The sequence below is a fragment of the Garra rufa genome, chromosome 1 (assembly GCF_049309525.1).
Source record: "Garra rufa chromosome 1, GarRuf1.0, whole genome shotgun sequence".
Taxonomy (NCBI): domain Eukaryota; kingdom Metazoa; phylum Chordata; class Actinopteri; order Cypriniformes; family Cyprinidae; genus Garra; species Garra rufa.
The window spans coordinates 97,615,790-97,625,414 of record NC_133361.1 but is presented as its reverse complement, the minus strand read 5'-3'; positions in this window follow the sequence as shown (position 1 = coordinate 97,625,414).

Sequence of the window (9,625 nt, the reverse complement as noted above, 5' to 3'; positions counted from 1 at the left end):
GGAGTTCTATAGGGGTAAAATGCTTAACGTGATATTATTCACTTTATATGCTGAATGATATTTCATTCGTTTGACAGCAGCAAGTATTTATTATAACTGAAATTTAACAGAAGTTTGTTTTCCCTAGTTGTTAAGATACGTTAAACCACGTTACGCTGTTTCCTTATAATGGGCTTCTATGAGGGAGAAAACGCTTAACGTGATATTATTCACTTTACCTGTCGAATAAGGACTCGTTCTTTAGATAGTAGTTAGTGTTTGTTCCAAGTAAGGTTCTGTTATTTTTTTGTTAAATTGTTATTTTTTGATCATTTTTATTTTATTTTTACTTTTATTTTACTCACACACATGTATTGCATGTGTGTGAGAGGAGAATGCATGTGTGTGAGAGGAGAATGTGTGTGTGTGTGTGTGTGTGTGTGTGTGTGTGTGTGTGTGTATATATATATATATATTGTATTTTTAATCATTTTTACTTTAATTTAATTTGATCTGTGGTTTTTTGTTTTAACTTTATTTATCAGTTTTTTACTTCACATTTTATGTTTTTTTAGCATTTTTATTATGTATACATTCTATCTGTTCCTTCTATTTTACTTTTATATATTTTTATTTTTCGATAATTTGTATATATATATATACATATTTAGCATTTTGATTTCACTTTTTTGTGCTCTTTTATTTTAACATATGTATCTGCTCAATTTTTTTAACATTTACATTTTATCTGTTATTTTTTTACATTTACAATTTATTTTCATATATATATTGTATCAGGTTTTTTTACAATTTTTATTTCACTTAATATATACATTTTGTGTTATTATTTTTTTTACTTTTTAAAATTAATTTAATCCTGTTTTTTAATCATTTCTTTTTTAACTTTTATATATACATTTCATCTGTGCTGTTTTTTATTTTTTAATCCGTGCTCTATTTTGTTTCTGTCTCTGCACTTACTCGTCTCCACTGTAAGAAAGATCATAAATATTTGATTTAACCTCTTAACTGTCAGCGACTTTTTTAATTCAATTGAATTGAATTCAAGTTTATTTGTATAGCGCTTTTCACGATACAAATCGTTGCAAAGCAGCTTTACTTCCATTTAGTTTTCTTACTAAAATGTTTACTTCCATTACTTTACATTCCAAATGAAAGCTAATCTAATCAAATAATTGCCAAACTATATCTGGTTGAAAAGGTCTTAGACTCCTAAATAGATATTTGTCAAATGTTATCTGTTACAAATATAATAGATTAATTTAAGACAAGAGTGCACCTCAAAAATGTAGATCATAGCAGGAGTTCTGACCTTTGTCACAAAAACTCTTTTTGGTTTGGTTTTTGTCCTGCTCACATTTTAGAAATCATCATTAATTATATAATAACTGCTTAAAAACTTAAAATTCATAATAACATGATAAACATTGCATTACCTTAGAAATGGCACTTCAAAATCATATTACAAAATGTATTGGTATTTGTTCATGAATTATAAGAATTTCAGTTTAAATGGTGCACTTTCACGTAAATGTTCAAAAATGCTGATAAAATACATGCAACGCTTTGCCCTATTTTTACTCATTATTTTATACATGGGTATATTTGGGAATTATCATTTTTATTTTACTTTTATATTTACATGTTATGTGTTATTTTTTATTTTACTTTTTTATGTAAATTTTATCTCTTTTATATCAATTTTATTTTACTCTTATATAAATATTTTAGGTGTTGTTTCTTGATAATATGTATTGTATTTTTAGATATACATTTTGTTTTTTTATCATTTTTATTTCACTTTCATTTTATCTGTACTCTTTTATTTTAACTTATTTATCTGTGCTCTTTTATTTTAACATATTTAACTGTGCTCTTTTATTTTAACATATTTATCTGTGCTCTTTTATTTTAACATATTTAACTGTGCTCTTTCATTTTAACATATTTATCTGTTCTTTCATTTTAACATATTTATCTGCTCTTTCATTTTAACATATTTAACTGTGCTCTTTTATTTTAACATATTTATCTGTGCTCTTTTATTTTAACTTCTTTATCTGTGCTCTTTTAATTTAACTTATTTATCTGTGCTCTTTTATTTTAACATATTTATCTGTACTCTTTTATTTTAACTTATTTATCTGTGCTCTTTTATTTTAACATATTTATCTGTGCTCTTTTATTTTAACTTCTTTATCTGTGCTCTTTTAATTTAACTTATTTATCTGTGCTCTTTTATTTTAACTTTATCTGTGTTCTTTTAATTTAACTTATTTATCTGTGCTCTTTTATTTTAACATATTTAACTGTGCTCTTTTATTTTAACATATTTATCTGTGCTCTTTTATTTTAACTTATATATCTGTGCTCTTTTATTTTAACATATGTATCTGTGCTCTTTTATTTTAACATATGTATCTGTGCTCTTTTATTTTAACATATTTAACTGTGCTCTTTTATTTTAACTTATTTGTGCTCTTTTATTTTAACTTATTTAACTGTGCTCTTTTATTTTAACATATTTAACTGTGCTCTTTTATTTTAACATATTTATCTGTGCTCTTTAATTTAATCTGTGCTCTATTTTGTTTCTATAACAATTGAACTACGTGCCCTATTTTTACAGATTATTTGGTGCATATGCACTCTTTTTTCTTTTTGGCAGCCATGTCCTCCTCTTCTTTTTGCCTGCTATTGTGTCTATTTTGTCCTGCAGCTTCCGTTTTCGCTTGATCACGAGCTCAGCGTTGAGAACCAACAGCTTCTCAAGGAAGTCTCTGGAGGGCATGATCCGTCTGATCTTTATGACGTAATCAATAGCGTCCTCCAAAAGCATCTGATAGTAAATCATCCAGGGTTCGTACGGTCATGAAAAACCTGGAAAAGTCATGGAATTTTAAAATGGCAATTTCCAGGCCTGGAAAAGTTTTGGACAATTAAATTAACCCACAAAGTTTTGGAAAAGTCATGGAAATTTGTTTCACCGTCTCTGTATATTAGGATATTGCTGATAATTTTGTTTAAATTCCAGTTAACGAGCGCACAAACGGTCACGTGATCGGTCGCGCGGGGTATCTATGGGGGTAACGGTGACTCGCAGTTTTGTATAAGGCCATAAAAGTTATAAATATTTAAAATAGTAAAAGAAAAGTCTTGATTATAATTTAAGAGGTCTTACAGTTGGGGGGTTGGACGCGATAGGGCTGGATAAATCTTCAAAAAGGCAATGATGTCATGAATAAATATGTGCATTGCACGTTTCAAAGTCAAAACGCTGCACGGATGTCTTTATATGAATGTATCTGAAGGGAACCGACTGTCCTCAGAAACCTGTTGCATGTTCATTTCTTGTCTGACAAAACAGCGTAAATGCTGATTTGTGTACAGCCGTTACTAGGGAAACTAATATTTCAGCGCTCCTAAAGCGCCCCCTAGTGACAAGAATTATTTTTATTTCCTTTTTTTTTCAGGTTTTTATGGTCAAATTATTGCAATTATCTATATATCTTATATATATATATATATATATATATATATATATATATATATATATATATATATATATATATATATAAACATTTTTGATTAAAATTTAAACTCCTAAACTCTGATTTTCTAATTTTTTTTTTTTTCAAAAGGTATTTTTTATTTGGGCTAGTTAAATAAATTTTCGGGCTCCCAAAATCTGACGAGTACCAGAGATTTTGACTTTATGCGACCCCTGAGCCGTCAATGACTCCCTGTCACTGACACTGCGCTCCGCTTAACTTGGAACTGGATGTTTTCTCTCTTGGGAGCACCAGTGCTACCAAGTAAAAAAGTTAATTTCGAGCCCTGATATATATACATTTCATGAAACATTAAGTCATGAATATTTACTTAAAGTCATGGAAAAGTCATGGAATTTTACTGGTAAAAATGGGTATGAACCCTGATCATCAGATATGTCAGAACAAGAGTCGCAGAATGGTTCTCTCCATCCTTGCAGCAAACCAACACCTGACCTGAAGAAGGAAAAACAAGAAAGACGGTTATAACTCACTCTTAGATTGTAAAACACTTGATAGAAGATGAGGAATGGAGTGTGTTTATGTGTTTGCGTGTGTTAGCTCTTACCGTTTCGCTGTTTCAGGATCTTCTTGATATATTTTGCTGCTGGCTTGAAGCACCTGCTCATGTCGGAACAGTGTCTTTCCGTTGTAGGCATGGCGTGGTATCTGATGCGCCACCCATTGTAATTTCTGGACCCTGTGATGAAAGTTTCTTCTATGTCTTCTGCAGGTTTCTTTCCAAAGAAGTGCTCTAGTTTCTTCTTGGGCACTGCAGTGTTGAGGATGTGAGTGACGCACAAGCGCCTCAGTTCGTTTTGGTCGTTTACTATCTCTCTACACAAGAACACAACAGCCTGTGTTAGTCTTTGATTAAAGAGGATTCACCATGTAGAATAAATGACAGAACAATGAGAGATATACGGTTGTGTTGCAGACTAACTCATCTCCGATGTAGACCATGGGACAGACAAGGTTGACTGGTCTCTGCTTGCGCACTCTACATCTCTTCAAACGATCCTCCAGTTGGGAAACGTTTTCAGGAACGTAGTGTTCCAACTTTGAAAGCAGGGACGCCACTGTTTTAGGAACTGATTTAGGTTCATCTGGAACAACAGGATCCAATTCAGGTGGTGGTTCGGAAACGCTTGAACCCAAATGCTTTGAAGCTAAAGAACCAATCAGAATGTCCCAATCAGGCAATGGGGTCCAGTACAATTCCAGCGAATCAACCACACCCCATTTACGTTCAGGAGGTTCATCCAGATCTTCGTCAAAAGAATCCTCCAGATCCTCCTCAGGGTGAGGCTCAAGATGGCTTGGACCCGGGGCGCACAGTTCCACAGAGTCAACCTGATCCCATTCATGTTTAGAAGAAGGAACTAGATCCTCTTCAGGTTCCGACTTAGGAATGGACAAAGTAATTTTCTTCACAGTGATCAGATTTTCATGCCCTACTTTTGCGGCCATCATGAAGCCTATAACTGTCTTCAGCTCTTTGGTATGTTCTGGCAAGAAAACAAATAATAGAGTGTTAGAAACATCTCTAACCAGGTTAACACTAGTAATTAATCTATATTGTAAGAAGACATTTCTGTTTGCGTCTCTGTTTACCTGTTTGACTGACACATGAGTCCTTTGAACCTACCAGATTCACTTTGGGTTTAGGGATACATGGTTGCTCTGGAACAAACAGATCCACTTCAGGTTCTTCAACCGCATTCATTGTAGTTTTCTGAAAGCCTGCACTCATCTTCATATACATCTGATATCTGAATGCTAAAAAAACACATTAAAAACATTTACAAACAGCTAGACCTTTACAAACAACTACAAGTCCTCTACTAGTTGTTACTAACACGTATCCAACAATTTCAATAGATGGATAGATCAATAAAGTTGATAAAAACTAAGCAAATCATTAATACCATAAGTTTTTACGCCCACACCCCCCCCCCCCCCCACACACACACACTCACTCAGAGTTTGGGCTTGTTTAGAAGTCAGCCACATGAATTCTATAAGTCGGATCAGTTAGAAATAAAAAGAAACATAATTCAGACCAGCCTGAAGGTCACTGCTAAATTTGGTGGACAAGCTCTAAATGAGTCTTTACTGGCAAAAGTTTTCACCCCCTTGAATGGAAATCTATGCAAATTTGTGCTCGTTTCGAAGTCAGCTAACGTTACAAGAATTGGATAAGTTGCATCATGGCAACAAAATTAAAGATCAGCCTGAAGGCCACCACCAAATTTGGTGGTTGTAACTTAAAAGCTCTATGAGGTGTTACTCTTGGAAAACTAGAACTGGAAACATCTCTAACCACACAAACAAACATAAGTATAACATATGCATGTGTTCACCTGCTGGGCTGTTGTTCTCCGCAGCATCCAGGCCACCCTGATCACTGGCCGCTTCCACTGAAGGTCCAGCTGAGACGTTTCTGTTCATGTTCAGCTGCAAATCTTCCACTTCACGGACTGAGATGTCATTCTCGTGAACGGCCAGCTACACCTTCATCTCTGCTAAATTGCAGAAATAGATGGAGACGGGATCATCCATTACGACCTTCAGCTCCACATCTATCTCTTGAGAGGAGCTGTGGCCGGGAAGGTCGTAGATGGCGTCGGTGATCTCAAACTCCAGCTGCTCATCCATGTTGTCTAATACACAGTAACTGTTAGCGGAGTGGAAGGCACCGTTCACATACACCTCCAGGCGCACCTCTCTCACCTCTGAGGCCATTTCGCCTGTGGTTTCCATTGAGACAGATCAAAAAATCTCTGCTAATAAGAAAATGAGAGTTAAACTGTATGAGATACACTCGGTCAGTACAATCAGTACAGATTGAATATATCTCTATCTATACGGACTGTAAAAGTGCTCGCAAACTGTCAGTCGAACTCGTGTATTCGATCCGAATATCACTCTGCTACAGAGATTCTGCGAGAGTGGAGTTTATTCAACTGGCGAGCCATTTTGAGATTTAATCCATAACCCGCACTAGTTTCTATTTTCATGTTACTAGTACTTATTCTTTAGCTACTATTGTCTTTTGTATTCATTTGATACTAGTGCTTATTCCAATAGTGACTAGTATTTAATTACACTCTTCTTTAATGGGCTCATTTTAAAGGGGTGTAAATCTTTACATTTTAACAATATGTAAAATTGCAGGTTTTATGCCTTTTGTTTATATTTGGAATCTCTGTATGTCAGTAGGCCTACTGCCATCTTAATATTAAGATTCAATTTAATTACGATTTTCAATATCAACTAAATATAACCATGCGTCACATTCTCAGTTTTCAATATTACTGCACATGGCTACATTTTCATTTACATTTTATATCAAATTAATTTTTCCATTATATAAGCAGGCTACTTTTTTTAATCAATTACTTATTTAAAATAAGTGTTCTTTTTTCTTTATCATTTGATTATTACTGATGAGATCGTAGACAGTAACTTCTTTAACAGGCTGCATTAAAACGAATGCACAGATTTATTTCGATTTATCAAATGTTTTGTCCTGCACTAAAAACATAACTGACTGTGTGTACTGTACATCCGTTTTTTATAAAAGTATTCGAAAATGCAAGTGCATTTAATCGCATCCGCAATCGAGCTTTTTAGGACCCAAACCCAAAGCACAAGTGAAAGTCTGTCTGTGCGAGTTTAGTGCATCTAATAGTACTGCATTACAAACGGCAGAAATGAAGGCATATCTAAAGTAAAAAACTGCGGTTGAAAATTCACACTGTCAAACAATGCACTTGTAGCTCACAGTGCAAATCCTGTGCAATGAAGCCCGCCGTGTCTCTAGCGCGCACACGTGCCAAATGCGGGGAAAACACAAGGTCATTGAGGAGAGGATTGCGATGCATCGGAGAATCCTTTTTTTTACCCACCCTTAATGAAACCGGAAGTGCAGCGCTGCGTTAACGGATAACTTGCAGGTATCAAACACACACAGGACACGTTGTGTAGTTCAAGCAGAAACCTAAAACAGTTTATTTAATCACCAAACGGGCAAATGTTTACTCCAAGAATGATAAAAAAGCAGCAAAGGTTATAGATTAAAGAACAGATCAAACGGAAAGAGAAATTGCGATCTATTTCGTTAATTGCAGCCATTTCAGAAACAATTTATTTTCTGTTATACATTTATGTTTAAATATTATTTGTTTTGTTTCAGTTTAATATGTTAATTATGAAAGAAGTTTGTGTAATTTGTAAATGTCATAAAGGACGTGGTATGAATTGGGCGGTAATACGCCGGGAGAATTGGAGAGGGTCAGACACAATTTTTGACCACTTCGTAGGCTTAACCTCTCATACTCTATGACAGCGGAGCGGAGTGTGAGCCGCTTCAGCAAAGAACGCAACCCGGAAAAACTATCGGCAAGGATTTTTCCCGGTAACTGATAGGTCGGCCAATCAACTATCGGTGCCGATTAATCGGCAAAACCGATACATCGGTCGACCTCTAGTGTACTCACACTAGCCACAGTTGCCGTGAACCGGGCTCGAGTACGATTGTCCCCCCTCCTCACTCCCCCTCTGGCCTGCACTCACATAGGGTTTCAGCATTCGTGCCGGAGCAAGCTTACGTCATTATGTTGCGATGGTTTCAGGATAAACAGGAAGAGCAACGCTCTCGCTGAACGAGAAATAGTTTACTTTGTGGATAATTATTTTAAATTGTTTGATCCGTGGTGGTCCACAGCCCTCTCACAGCCTATTGTTAAACAGGTCTATCGCCTTTGTGGCACGAAAATTTTCACGCAATCATGCTGCTCGTATGAGGAGGTTTTCAGTTACCAGCTGAAGTGCAGCAATGACTTTGCAGCTTTGATTACCTCGCAAAAATGTGACATCACGCGTCCTTTTCCATGCTTCAGCACAGTTAGCGCTCACACTGCATGCGAACCGCGCCCGAGTCCAACTGAACCATGCTCTGGCACACCTCTTCCAAGCGGGCCAGGGCCAGCTAATCGAGCCTCGCTCGGGCACGGTTCGGAGCACTCACACTAGTCAAACCAACCGCGCTTTGGTGGTCAAACACACTCGGGCACGGTTCAAACTGCCTAGTGTGAGTACACCCTAAAGGTGCCATAGAATGCATTGAGAGAATATTTTAAATTGTTCTCTGATATCTACATAGAAGGTATATGGCATAGGAAAGGGCAAAAAATCTCCAGAAATGGTTTTACAGGTCCATTTACAACCCTAGAATTTGTCCCTAGAATGAAATGCTCTGTTTTTGCCTTATTTGGAAGCTTCATGAATATTAATGAGCTCTGCTCTGATTGGCTGTTTCACAGAGCCTCATTTATAGCTCGCACATGGATAAAAATTTATATTTAATTAGGAGCTCACGCCACTTTTAATATGCGGTTTGTTGAATCTGCCGTTTTGAATCGCGGATATTTTAGTTTCATTACTGTGATTGCTCTGTGTAAAGTTATAATGCAGAGAGAGTCCTTACCACACAAGTTGAGCAGCTCGTCAAACTAAAACGGCTGAAGGTGGCCTAGGCTGGTTTTAAAAATTTATTTCAAAATGCTTATCCCTGTACAGCTGAAATGAGCAGTTCCTCCATCTTTGCGAGCTTTCAATGTTGTTACGGGAAAGGATGAAGCTGATGGGTTGGTTCTTGTCACATGACCCGCAGTGCACTTGCAGCAAAAACCAGCAGCTAACCAATCTCTTCAAAACAAAAAAGGCTGCTTCAATATAAACAGTCAACATTTGCCTTCTTTTTACTTTAAGTCATAAAGTTCCTCCTCAGTGGGTAACAAAGTCGGGTAAAGAGATCTACTTTCCTGCAGAGTTTAGCGCTAACCCTGATCAAACATGCTAATCAGTGCCAGTTCAAACCGGGTTGGCTGTCATCCTAGAGCGCATGTGGAAAAGTAGTCACAGGGAAGGACATTACAGTATGGTATACACAATGTTCTGTTGCCATCCTAATGGTGCGTTCACACCGGACGCGACTTGCGCGGAAAAAACGCGCTATTCGCGCGTAGTTGAACGCTTGAACATTTGAGTTTACTCGCGCCATTCGCGCG